We start from the raw sequence: 14,734 nt of genomic DNA on the forward strand, positions 1-14,734 counted from the left end.
TCTAGAGGTGCCACCTTCTGCGCATAAAATTAACCTTCAGTCATTCATGAGACGATTTTCACATGGAGGGTCTGTCCTAATGATCTCTCACCATAGGACGCATGTACTGAAGGCTTATTGACCAGACCGTAAACTTCTCTGCACCATTTATTACCTCCTATTCTGAGAGCTTGTCTGTGTCATGGGTACTTGTGGCCTAATGCGCCGCCCTGATGACAGGCTTGACGGCACATCTGGCGACTGAAACAAAGGTAATATATATCCGCGGGAGCCAAGATAATGCACGCGTGGAGCAGAGAGTTTCACCCACTTAATTAAGGAACCATTCTTCAGTGCACAAGGGACCTGTGGGTAAACAAGCCGCACTTCCACCCGCGCTCTGCGCAGGCCTATCAGTCAAGCGTGCCATCGTGCAGGGGTTGCCGGTTCAAATCCCAGGCAGAGAACTGTGGTTTTTTTACCTTTGGGCAGGGTACTTAACACGAATGTCTTTAGTAAATGTCCAATTATGTACGTAGGTAAATATGCAAAAATGTTAGCTGTGTGGTTAGCTCTGGATAAGGGTAGAAAAAAGACTGAACGATGCACGCCTGACACTGCTGGTGGTTCAGGTTGCGGTACACACGGCCGTTCTTCATCAGTTAATGCCCTTTTCAGTCTTAAATAGCCTGCGTTTTCAGTCCTCTGCACGCTGCAGTGCATGACTGCGGATGCAGACCTTTTTTCGGGTCCCTCCCGCACGGCGTGTTATGGGAGAAGCTCATCTCCATCTGCCTCTTCGGATGCAAAGGCCCTCTTCCATTGTAATTCAGCGAGCGACGCGCTAATGGGCCCTGTAGGAGACGCGGAGCTGTAATGTGGGCGCATTAGCACGTATTTCCTCTCCGTTGCTCCCAGGCACTCGTGAGTGTTTTGCACAGCGCTCCTCCTCCTGTTGCATGCCTGTCTCTGGCTACGGCGCACGCGTCTGGTAGGGCGCGCGGCGGTTCCGGTCGCGCTCCGTCTCTGGGGCGCGCTTTCGCCCATGGGTCACACAGCGCCAGGTTTCTGTTTGCATAGACGCGCTTTGCTCTGCCCGTTTTGAAGCTCGCCCACCTGGCCCTCGGAGCTCGCCGAGGGGGCCGCAGAGCGCTGAAGAGTTTCACCGCGGCGAGGCTGAATCCGGAGGGCGCGAAGGAGAGCTCGCCCGGGCTCTTTTTGTTTCTGTCGGGTGCAGAGGCGCTGAACAGGCTCCGCCCGGTTCGTCGATCTGGCCGAACGTCCACCTCGGCCCAAATCGATTTCCACGCAGTCGCTGATGAGCGTCTATTGAATGTTTTTGAGTGCATTGCTGGAGAGGAAGATGACTGCTACGTAACCGGGGCGTTTAGAAGTCCGTACCTTCTCATTGTTTTAAGTTGGCCCAGTCAAATGCCGCGTACAAGAGGGACTGTCCGTCAGTCGCCCCAGGCATAGAGCGCTGGCACATACACTTTTCACAGACAGTCTTCCTTCAGGTGCACATGAAAGCACAGCAGGCCATTTTTCCAAAAGAAAAGAAAAGGAAAAAAAACAAGTATTTAGAAAAAGCAACCGCATCACTCACCCTCAGAAAGACAGGTTTGTAAAATCTCCATGTCACACTGGTTGTTTCTGCCTATGTTTTTTTGTCTTTTTGCCAGAACTACTGGGGATGGCAGTACATTACATTTGTGTGTATGTGTATATAAGTGCACAGCAGGTATTTTTTCTATGGTTATTCATACAGATCAGTGCATTAGATCGGTTTGACTGGTAAGGGCTTCACGCCTTGGCTTCATGTGTGTACGTGCCTTAGTCAGGAAGTTCATTTTTGGTTGGTAATAAAGCTAATCTGTGGTTTTAAATTCCATGGACTGTCATGTTTCCCTGAGTGGTCCCATAATCTTTTTGTGGTGTGGCAGGCTGGCGGTGGGACAGATGCGCGCCCCTTGCACACGGGCGGGGGAGAACGGATCGTTTGGTAATGCCTGCGTGTAGAGAGTGACTGCGCCTGTGCTGTTTTTTTGAGGCGTGACCACGCGGGGCTCAGGTGCGCACACGCCGGGGGGGGCGAGAGGGTCGGCATGCTGCCTGTCAGCCTCGATCTAACTCTACACCGACGTTAGCGTGACGCTGACCCAACGTTGACCCAGCGTCCCCCTCTCTCCGGCTCCCCTGCATGCTGTCGGCAGAGGGAGGAATTCCCAAGTGTCATTCCGGAGGGTTGGATCTCTATTAGATTCTGAATTTGATTTGTTATGCCTGGCACCTCATTAAAAGTGCCTCTTTCCACTTTCTGTTTTTAAAAATACTTTTACTGTGCAACTGTGCATAACTCCAGCGTGTCGGGGCATGGCACTAATTTCAGACTTCTGCTTTCATCCAACCTCACTCCAAACTATGGGCTGCTAGTGCACCTGACGCCAAGCTCCAAATGCATTTACCGTGAAGCAGCGGCCGGTGTGGCCTGACGGGCGTGCACGTCAGAGGTAAATACGGGCTTCTGGACCGGCTGGTTCGGTCTCCCAAAATGGAGAGAGAGATGAATTCACTCGGACTTCCTTGCTGCTCCACAGACCAGATAAAGACACAACACAGGCTGTTTTACTCTGGGAAGTTTAGTGTCTCTCACTGCTCAATGAAACTACCCAGACTGTTTCTTGGGGCTTTGGGGGACACCAAAGGTCACCCGTGGTGTGTCCCAGGGCATGTGCTGGCATTGAAGTGAACCATGCACATGTTTATTAGGCTTTATTAGGGCACCCAAGATGCTTCTGTGGAAAAAGCTCACTGTCTCTCTTCACCGCTGGCATCATTCCTCACACACTGGCAGAGGAAGTCCAATCCCTTGGGTGGCGAACCAGGAAGTGAACGGCCGTTTGGAAATGCCTGGCCTCAGATTGACGAATGGCCGCGGCACCAGCCGCCACGTACCGCCACACACTGCTAGCGGAGGCAGGAAGGAAGGATTTATCCATCTTCTGCGAGACTCATTTCCTGTGTTTTTTTCCCCTCCATTCTTTCCGACAGAAAACGATTAATTACCCCTGCAATCGAGCGGGGGGTTCGCCCGACGCAGGGCGGAGGAGGTAGTGTGAAATCAATGAAGCTTGTTTCCGTTATTATCATTATTATAATTCCACGTGTCCTGTGCGATTTAACGAAAAGAAACGTATCTGAAATGGAGCCAGATGTTAAATCCGCGCAATTTCCTCCGTTTGCCTTCTTTTTTTTTTTCTTTTTTTTTTAACCCCTCTCCGCTTTTTAAAAGCTTTATCTTTTTAGTTCTACATTTCCGCCCGCAGCCAGAGCAAATCCTTTTTTCCTTTTGAAACTCTTTGTGACGGAAATAGATTGATATCGAGCTACTTTATCCGAGTGACGCGAATTAGCCGAAGTAGCGGCTCTATTCATTAGGTAAAGCTTCTGGAATGCTCAAACAAAGTGCCGCCGCCTTATAAAACAGCAGCGCGTAGCGGCTAATAAGTCTTTACGCACTGTTAGCGGGGCCGGGACGGCAAGCGGAAAGGGTCCGCCTGCTTTTTTAATGCACAAGTTGTCATTTATTGAAAGCTGTAATGGGCAACAAGGACATGCCGGCTGGCAAGCCTTTAATAGCTTTGTGAAACATTTAAAGTGGGGAATTTATTAGTGACCCTTTTAACTAATGAATCACAAGCCCTGTGCCCTGCCTTGTTCCTGCTGGTAAAAGCCTTTCCAATCCTTTGTGTGTGTGTGCGGGCGTGTGTGGGTAGTGTAAGTGTGTGTGTGTGTGTGTGTGTGTGTGTGTGTGTGTGTCAGCGCTCGTACACGTGCACACCGACAAACACGAATCCGTTTGCATATGAGAGCAGCGGTCAAACCCTTTACAGCAGTCAGAATGTTACAAAATTGGAGTAGATTATCTTAGAAGTTGTAATTCTTTCCTTCTGGCCAAGACAGCCATTTATGCTGCTCTCTCGCTCCCCTTTCTGCTGCTGACGCATGATCAGTGAACCCCGCTCGTCCACGCTGTGTTCCAGCGGACCCAGAGACTCGCTCGCGCGGCGCGTTCTGTGCGCCATGAGCGGCTGTGCAGGTTTTGAGGGGCCTGACGGCAGCTGTTACTCCCTGGAGAAAGCACTTCACCTCCATTTCCCTGCTAAATGAAAAAATAGCCCTTCACCTTTATGGGCTGTTCTCCTGCGCATGTCAGATATTTGCATGGGAAAAAAACCCTGGTTGAAATTACCAACGAAGAGACAACCAAGTGAAATGAAGACGTGCTGATTTGATCGAGTTTTTGATGCGAAGTCATCCCGGACACCTTCAGAAAGGGTGTATCCGCAGTATGACGCCCTCTGGTGGAGCGGCAGCTGTAAGTGCAGTTCGGGATTTCAAGCGCGCTTTGCTTCTCTCTTCGCCCTCACACACACTTATGTTTTCTGGGGGCCAGTGCGACTGGGACGCACCCTGGGACCGCTGTGGTTCGTCCTGTGTTCAAAGATGAGGCCTCTTTTCTGAAGTGACTGTACTTTCCCTTCGTGATGGATTTTGAGAGATATGGACACTTGCTATTGTACAAGTGATGCAGGATGAGCTTACCCACTACTGGATCTGATCTCAAACGGATAAAAAGTGCCCCTACCTCAGCGCATTACAACTCGCTACGAATACCGATTTTTAGGTTTTGCCAAAAACACCCCCACCACCACCACCACAAAGGGATAGCGAACGCTTTTATCTTTTCTAACGAACTTTTGCGTAATGAGATCCCAAGCGCAGGCCACGGTTTCGCAGGTGGCAGTACTGTTCCCAGGTTCCCATGGAGATGGAGTTGTCCGTCGATGCGCGTAATGGAGCGAGAGACGTGTTCTTGGCGTGCCACCTGTTCGCGGCTGCACCAGCCAGACTGCCAATCCCGCTATCGCCGTTCTCTGAAGCGGCAGCGCTCTGCTCAGCGCCGAGCTCTCCTCGCTGGAAGGAGATGAAAGATGGCGGCCTGTGTGGTTCTTCAGCGGTTTGGTTTCGTTTCGGTCCGAGAGCAATTAACTTTGCCTTTGACAAGCCTTAACACAGCGAGCTCTTCCCTCGACGTTTTGTGGCTCGCTAACGAATGCAAGTCTTTCTGTGGTCAGTTTGAGTAGCTCGGCCTTCGTGTAGCGACAACAAAGCTCAACTGGAAACGTAGGCCTGCTTGTACTTGTGTGCATGTTATTGTGTGTGTATGCCTGGAGCTTGCATCATGCTGAATAATTACATGTAGTGCGGTTATGAAACCAGTGCCAATAAAGCCTTGAACCACTTTCTATTTACAGCCCCTATGCCTCACTGTCCTGTATGTGCTGCTGTACTGTATGGGAGTGGGGGGGTGGGGGGGGTGGTGGTTCATCTGCACCCTTCACCTGTCAGCCTGCCCCCCCCCCCCCCCACATCCTGTCACACACTAGGGGGAGTGAGGTGGAGCAGAACGCCGGCGCTCACTCTCGCCATAACGAGCTCGGGCGCTAACGAGACCAAGCAGAGAGCGCGTCCATCCATAATTAATCCTCCCTGATTGAGTTCTCTAATCCTGTTTATATTTGCTTTTTAAAATTTATACAGTTTTCCTTTAAACCTGTGTATTTGCGGCACATTTGTTCAGACTTGCCACAGCGGTATCAGGACATAAACACGCCAGAATCAGCATAAAAGAGGGTTTTAATAGAAACTAATTCTGACGTTTAAGGTTAAATTGAAAGGACAGTCCTAATCCCGACCCCTCGTCCTCTTCTCCATGACTGCTTTGTCAATGTATGAGGGTGAAGAGAAACAGAATGGATCAGTTATGGCCTTGAGCGCTGATCTTGGACCATCGTACTGTACGTGGAATTATTTACTTCTGCATATTTCTGCTGCTCAGACCGCCCAGATACAGGAAACGGAGGGTGATGTGGACGGAGCTGTGAGATAAAATGGAACAAGAGGGTGGAGTTATGGTTATGAAAGAAGATGAGGTGGGGAGGGAATTTTAGGGATGATGGGGCTAGAAGATGGAGGGTTTAATGTTGGATGTTTGGGAGAACAGTTTGGGAACAGCTGAGTCGGTGACAGTACAGAGGCAGGACGGAGGTATAGAAAAAGGGTGAGGAGCGCTGGTAAGGGGAGAGTAGGAATTGGGGAAGAGGAGGGTGAAGCAGTAATGGGGAGAGGAGTGGGGTAGCAGAATGGGGTGCGGGTTGGAAGGGGAAGGAGGCGCTGCAGTAATGGGGTGCTTGGGTTTGGAAGCGGGGTAGAGGAGGGCGCCTGGGTAAGGGGGTACGAGTAGCAGTAATGGGGGGAAGAGGAGGAGCGTGTAGCAGTAATGGGGGTGCGGGTTTGGAAGCGCCCGGGTGAGGGGGTACAGAGCGGCAGAGCGGCGCTCTCGGCGGGGTCCCCTCACTCCTCGGACAGATGCCGCAGGGCGGGGTGATGTATTACCCCTCTCCCCCTCCACACCCCGGAGATCCCTCCCTCCCTCCCTCCCTCCCTCCGCCCGGGAAATTAATGGCCTTCCCGTGTGCTGCATCTGCATTTCTCCCCCAGTCAGACTCCATTATACATCTGGTGTCTGTACACAAGCGCTCCGCAATACTCAACACATGGAGAGAGCGGGGGGGAGAGAGGGGGGAGAGAGTGAGAGCGAGAGAGGGGGAAGAGAGTGAGAGCGAGAGGGGAGCGGGGAGAGAGGGGGGAGAGAGTGAGAGCGAGAGAGAGGGGGGAGAGAGGGAGAGAGTGAGAGGAGGGGGGAGAGAGGGAGTGAGTGAAGGAGGGAGAGAGAGAGATGGCCTTTACCCCAGGCCTTGTTCTGTAAGGCTACAGAACAGCAGCCCTAACTCCCCCCCAGCGTAGTGCTGACAGCTGCCAGACAGAAAGCCCCGAGCCCCGGCCCGAGCGCGTCCCGCGTTTTTCATTTTTAATTTGAGGCGCGTTGCTTTTTCCCGATGACAAACGACGCGCTCCGAGGACGGTGCGTATCGCTCGCGCCGCCGCGCGGAAGCCTTCATTTGTCGCGAGGTTTTAAAAGGCTGTCATATTGCTGCCAATAAAAGAAAATAATTGAGAAAAAAAAGCTTTGTAATGTTGTTGTGCGCTGACGTTGATCCTCTGTGTTCTGCGAGCAGCGCGCGTGCCGTGAACAAAGCAGCAAAATGAGATGTGATGAGCGTTTGTGTACCGCAGTGAGAGTAGCCTGGGGGAGTGATGGAGTGTTTATTTTTGAGTGGAGAAGCTGCACTTAATGGACTTAATGGATGAATCTAGGCCAGGGAGCTGGCTGAGTTAGAGATTGTGATTTGCATGCCTGGCTCTTACAAATGGCCTCCCCTCCCCTGGGCCCAGAGCGGGCTGACACCCTGACTTTCACCCGTTCCCCCAAAACACTCTCTCTCACAGTGCTGAATCGCACATCTCTCACAGTGCTGAAACACGCATCTCTCACAGTGCTGAATCGCACATCTCTCACAGTGCTGAAACATGCATCTCTCACAGTGCTGAATCGCACATCTCTCACAGTGCTGAATCGCACATCTCTCACAGTGCTGAATCACACCTCTCTCACAGTGCTGAAACACACCTCTCTCACAGTGCTGAAACATGCATCTCTCACCGTGCTGAAACATGCATCTCTCACAGTGCTGAAACACACATCTCTCACAGTGCTGAAACGCACATCTCTCACAGTGCTGAAACACGCATCTCTCACAGTGCTGAATCGCACATCTCTCACAGTGCTGAATCGCACATCTCTCACAGTGCTGAAACATGCATCTCTCACAGTGCTGAAACACTCTCTCTCACAGTGCTGAAACATGCATCTCTCACAGTGCTGAAACATGCATCTCTCACAGTGCTGAATCGCACATCTCTCACAGTGCTGAAACACTCTCTCTCACAGTGCTGAAACATGCATCTCTCACAGTGCTGAAACACTCTCTCTCACAGTGCTGAAACATGCATCTCTCACAGTGCTGAAACATGCATCTCTCACAGTGCTGAAACACAACTCTCTCACAGTGCTGAAACATGCATCTCTCACAGTGCTGAATCGCACATCTCTCACAGTGCTGAATCGCGCATCTCTCACAGTGCTGAATCGCGCATCTCTCACAGTGCTGAATCGCGCATCTCTCACAGTGCTGAATCGCACATCTCTCACAGTGCTGAATCGCGCATCTCTCACAGTGCTGAAACATGCATCTCTCACAGTGCTGAAACATGCATCTCTCACAGTGCTGAATCGCACCTCTCTCACCGTGCTGAAACATGCATCTCTCACAGTGCTGAATCGCACATCTCTCACAGTGCTGAAACATGCATCTCTCACAGTGCTGAATCGCACCTCTCTCACAGTGCTGAAACATGCATCTCTCACAGTGCTGAATCGCACATCTCTCACAGTGCTGAATCGCACATCTCTCACAGTGCTGAATCGCACATCTCTCACAGTGCTGAAACATGCATCTCTCACAGTGCTGAATCGCACATATCTCACAGTGCTGAATCGCACCTCTCTCACAGTGCTGAATCGCACCTCTCTCACCGTGCTGAAACATGCATCTCTCACAGTGCTGAATCGCACATCTCTCACAGTGCTGAATCGCACATCTCTCACAGTGCTGAAACATGCATCTCTCACAGTGCTGAAACATGCATCTCTCACAGTGCTGAATCGCACCTCTCTCACCGTGCTGAAACATGCATCTCTCACAGTGCTGAATCGCACATCTCTCACAGTGCTGAAACATGCATCTCTCACAGTGCTGAATCGCACCTCTCTCACCGTGCTGAAACATGCATCTCTCACAGTGCTGAATCGCACATCTCTCACAGTGCTGAATCGCACATCTCTCACAGTGCTGAAACATGCATCTCTCACAGTGCTGAATCGCACATCTCTCACAGTGCTGAAACATGCATCTCTCACAGTGCTGAATCGCACCTCTCTCACAGTGCTGAATCGCACCTCTCTCACAGTGCTGAATCGCACATCTCTCACAGTGCTGAATCGCACCTCTCTCACCGTGCTGAAACATGCATCTCTCACAGTGCTGAATCGCACATCTCTCACAGTGCTGAATCGCACATCTCTCACAGTGCTGAAACATGCATCTCTCACAGTGCTGAATCGCACCTCTCTCACAGTGCTGAATCGCACCTCTCTCACCGTGCTGAAACATGCATCTCTCACAGTGCTGAATCGCACCTCTCTCACCGTGCTGAAACATGCATCTCTCACAGTGCTGAATCGCACCTCTCTCACAGTGCTGAATCGCACCTCTCTCACAGTGCTGAAACATGCATCTCTCACAGTGCTGAATCGCACCTCTCTCACCGTGCTGAAACAGTCTGTCACAGTGCTGAAATGCTTATCTCTCACAATGATAAAACATTTATTTCACAGCACTGAGCTCAAACACACATCTATCTTAGTGCTGAAGCACACCTCTCTCACAGTGCTAAAACACATTTCACAGTGCTGAGCTAAAACACATCTCTCTCACAGTGCTGAATCGCACATCTCTCACAGTGCTGAAACACACCTCTCTCTCACCTGTCTTCCTGAACACACCTCTCTCACCTGACTTTCCCTATAAATACCTCTCGCCTTTCTCACTTGTCCACACACATATTGTTGTCCAGTGTAGTCACGTGGTTCTGGTTCAGCTAAAATTTTCCTTTAGGTGTGAAACACTGAAAAAAATTGTTTTGCATATTATTGGATTAGGTCAGAATAGTGTTCACTGTGTGAACTAAACTGTGTTCTTGGCTAGAAATAGCTGTACAAAATAAGTATTGTATCTTATTGAACCTGTGTTTAGTAGTTGTCTATGCACTTTTTGTACGTTGCTTTGGATAAAAGCGTCTGCCAAATAAATGTAATGTAATGGATTTGTAATGGCTAGTTTCAGAATGCTGGTGTGCGTGTGCGTGTGCGTGTGCGTGTGCGTGTGCGTGTGCGTGTGCGTGTGCGTGTGCGTGTGCGTGTGCGTGTGCGTGTGCGTGTGCGTGTGCGTGTGCGTGTGCGTGTGCGTGTGCGTGTGCGTGTGGTGTGGCCGGGTCATTTTGTGTTGTGCCGGCATGGCACTGACAGATAAGCTGTGAACTTAAGCTCGCAATTAAATTGATCAAGCCGTCAATTGAAATGGAATGAAATGGAACCGAAAAGTAATTAAAACGATACCACACAAATGACAGCAATTATATCTCTTGGTTTTCTATTACCAACGCAGAGAATTTAATTAGCATGGTGGCTTTTTCCATCTCCACCCCGTCCGCAGTCAGGACACACGTGCCCCTATCGTTTCTGCGCAGCAGCCTGGCTTGGCACGGAGTTCTGCCCGCTCGGATTTCACGGGCTGCGCGGGACGCAAATGCCGTTTTTAAACACTCCCGGAGTAAAAATCGCTAAACAAATCCACGCGGGTCCAATTAGCACGTCTCGCGGACGCTCGCGGATCCGCGCGCGCCCCCCCAGCGTCCCCCCCAGCCGCCGCATATGGCCGCGGACTCGCCGCCCGCTGCGTTAATTAGCCTTTCGTTTACGGTTACGGCCGGGGAAGGGGGGGGGGGCAGCCGGACTCCCGCGGACGGCGGGTTGGGACGGGCCGCTGCTCCAGGCTGTCCGCTGCGAGGGCGGGGTCTCTGCAGAAGGATTGTGGGAGTAATTAACGGGCAGCCTCGGAATTCAGCGCTCGGCGTCCGGCGAAGGCGGGCCGCCCCTTCTGTTCGCCCCCGTCCCGTTTCTGTAGTGTGACTGCGCGCTGAATGAACTGGGACCTGGCGATGGCACGTTTGATTATCAGATCTCGGGTAGCGCGTAGCAGTGCTGTACCCAAGATGCTTGTTACGGCGGTAATGAATGGCGAGTGAGATGCGAGATGATGCGTCTGAGCCATCGTTTTCTCTTTCTGAGGCGGGCGGTTCAGTTCACTCGTCAAACACCCGCCGTCACGTGTCGTCTTTACCTCATCACACGGGCGTGGCTTATCTCTTTACCTCATCACATGGGCGTGGCTTGTCTGTTTACCTCATCACATGGGCGTGGCTTGTCTGTTTACCTCATCACATGGGCGTGGCTTATCTGCCAGTTTCTTCGCCCACATAGCCACCGCCTGGCCTCTTGGTGGTGGCTATTTGGGTGAAGCTCCTGTGTTTTTTTGCTCAATTTAAAGCCTACAGTCGTGCATTCCTTGCTTTTTTATTTAGGATGTGACCCTCAGGGCCTTTTGGTCAAATTACTCCAGTGCATTTTGAGTGTGAGACAGGGATAGAGGAGGATCTACTGTTGGAGAAAAAGGTATTAGTTTATTGTGGCAGTTAAGACGATTGCTTTGGAACCTGGAGGTTGCAGGATCAACTCACTGGTGTGGCACAGCCATTGTACCCTTGAGCAAGATACTTTAGCCTGAATAGTATTAGTTAAATTAGTAGCTGGATGAAGGGATAATGCATAAAAATATGCATTAATATTAGCACATTGAAAAATGAAATTATTTCTAAAGGGGGAATATCGTGATGTACAGTTCTCCCTACTCTGTTTAGGTTTTTTTCTTCAGGCTGTCAGTTGACAAACGAAGCTGGCAGGGTTTCAGATTCATATTTTCACTCTGGGTTTACTTCATCTAAGAATATGTACATAATTTTGTTATTTTTTCTCCTTTCTGGGGAGCAACATTAGGAATGAGACTTTTATCTGTATTTTATTTCAACATTGCCTTGCACCATTCCTGAATAAGCAGCAGTATTTCTGAGAGCCATTAGCTACCATAGGTGGCACTCATTTTCATTTACAAGTACCTGAATTTCATATGGAACTTGAAGCTAATTGTTATCATTAAAATCCTTGAAAAATGGTTAAAAATCATCGATTGAAGAGTTAGCTGATTTTGTTCATTTAACAGTCCGAATGATGAAGAGCAGTAACGAAAGGGAGCTGAGCCGATGCATTGTGGAAGAGCACAGTGGCATGCATGTAGTGTTCAGGCATGGCCCAAATGAATGTCCAATGTTCTTGTGTCGCGGTGAGACCATTACCGACAACTGGCGTTGTTACACACACAATACCGACCGGTGGCAGTAACTCAGCAAAACCACTTTTCGAAGTTTGCTTTCTGTGGGAATCTCAGATGTTGGGGACAATTTGATTAGCCGTCTGAGGATATGTTTGCATACATTTGCATGACAATTAGGGGAACAAAAAAAAGCAAGAAGCTAAACAAAACTGCGAGATCGTTAAATGACGGCAACTTCATATTTATAACATGTATGCATTACCTCAAGGTGAATATTGGGGCATGCATACATTTGCATTCATTTGCATGCTTAATGAGCACGGGGACACGGTGGCTCGTTATAAAACGACAAAGTCCATAAATCACCGGCGAGAGAGGGGAACCGGCGAGAGCCAGCCGCGGCAGCCTCGTCGTCACGACGACAGGGCGACGCGCGGCGAGGAGAGGGAGAGAGAAACTACTCCGCTTCTAATTCGGAAATGAATATTTATAAGTTTGTGCTCTCAGGATTTAAGGGGAAGCAATCCTAAAAGCTTTGCCTTGAGGGAAATAATTGGGTCGACACACAGAGCCGACTATTCGCGGAGGGGCTGGGGAAGCGGAGGGAAGCAGCGACGCACTCGTTTACTGAAAAGAAGGGAAAGATGAAGAAATTACACGATTGTAATATTTCTGTAAATGCTGCCTCAGAAATGTGAGAGATGACACCAGCGGGGTTCTAAATTAAGCGTTTATCTTTCTGGTTGTCAGGCCTCTAATCCTTTTACAAACGTCATCCAAGAGAAATTCACACTGAAGCAGTCTGTATGCGTGCTCAGAGAGGAAAAAAATGCACACACGCATACCCACACACAATAAAAAAAAACATACTCTCACATGCGCACACACACACACACACACAAAAAACACATACTCTCACATGTGCACACACACACACCACACACACATGCACACACAAAAAACACACTCTCACATGCACACACACATACACACACAAAAAACATACTCTCACATGCACACACACACACCACACACACATACACACACAAAAAACACATACTCTCACATTCACACACACACACACACAAAAAACACATACTCTCACATGCGCACACACACCACACACACATACACACACACAAAAAACGCACACTCACATGCACACACACACCACACACACATACACACACAAAAAACACATACTCTCATATGCACACACACATACACACACAAAAAACACATACTCTCACATGCGCACACACACCACACACACATACACACACAAAAAACACATACTCTCACATGCACACACACCCCACACACAAAAAACACATACTCTCACATGCACACACACATACACACACACAAAAAAAACATACTCTCACATGCACACACACACCACACACACATACACGCACAAAAAACACATACTCTCACATGCACACACACACACACACAAAAAACACATACTCTCACATGCGCACACACACACACACACAAAAAACACATTCTCACATGCGCATGCATGTATTCTCTGTCTTGCAAATGTACACAAACACACATACTCTGTGCACTTCTCGTTCATACAGTAGCACATATGAACACATACATACATGCATGTGTGTGTTTATATTACTTTTGTGTGCCGTATGTATACACTCATGCACACTCCCGGTCACAGTGCGTGAGGTGGCCCAGGCTGTAATCACGTGGTTTGCGTCACATCTCCCGCTCTCGTAGACGGTGCCGTGGCTCGCCGTGGAAACGGGGGGGGGGGTCAGGGAGAGGTCAGCGCGTGGTTGCCGTGTGGCTTTCCCACGGGACCGAGAGAGCGTGACTCGTTCCCCGGCGACCGCTGCGCTCCTTTCCCAGAAAACAACCTGTCGGCTGCCATGTTCACGGTCAGCCCGAAGCCCGCCCACTTAGACTCGAGGGCCTTCACGCCCGCATGGGCTTCACAGCGGTGCTGCCTTCACAGTAATTCTGTGTACCCCTTCCACATCGTTTACGCACGGTCATATTCTCTCAACATGTTTTAGATAGGTACATTATATTGGATAGATTAATAGTCTTTTATTGACCCCCCTAAAATGATATTCTTTCTACAGGCGGAGACAATAGATTCATCAACACAGCTTCAGACATATTCAAGGGCTAAACGCATTTAATGTAGGCCGATGGAATAGGCTAGTGGGTGGGGGGGCAGCCAAAGTGCCTCTCAACCTCCCTCTGCTGAAACGATAAAGAGCTGCCTCTGATTGGCTGATAAGGTTTTCCCACTAACGGGGAAAACGGAGACACTTTCGACTGCAGCCAAAGTTGACTCGCCCCTCCTGCTGACCTTGAGTGAGTTTTGACACGTCCGACAACCGAATTACAAACGCAAAAACGTCCGCCCTTTCCGCCCGCCTGCGATTGGCGAGCTTAGACCGTCAGCAGACACACGCAAATTACAGCTATTTGACGTACAACAAACGGTCTGCTGACAAACACCGCGACAGCGCACGGTTAAGCTAACTGTATGAAATGCTAAAGGCGCCGGTTATTTGCGCGTTGATTTCACAGCTTGTAAACAGAGCTCTTTGTGTCCAGACTAAGCGCGGGTTGTGCTCAGATGCACTGCACGCGCTCGGGCGGCCCGATTGCACGCTCTGTTCTCCGGCTGGGGAGTCTCGCTGCTTCCTTTATTAAATGCATTGTACTTCACAACCACCCTGCATTGT

The 14,734-nt window shown here is 49.9% G+C and overlaps 1 protein-coding gene across 1 annotated transcript in view; it reads left to right on the plus strand.

Annotated features, from left to right (window-relative positions):
* The window catches only part of ascc3 (activating signal cointegrator 1 complex subunit 3), a 236,487-nt gene that overhangs the window by 47,333 nt on the left and 174,420 nt on the right, over positions 1-14,734 (plus strand). The window lies entirely within an intron of this gene.

The sequence above is a fragment of the Anguilla rostrata genome, chromosome 1 (assembly GCF_018555375.3).
Source record: "Anguilla rostrata isolate EN2019 chromosome 1, ASM1855537v3, whole genome shotgun sequence".
NCBI lineage: Eukaryota > Metazoa > Chordata > Actinopteri > Anguilliformes > Anguillidae > Anguilla > Anguilla rostrata.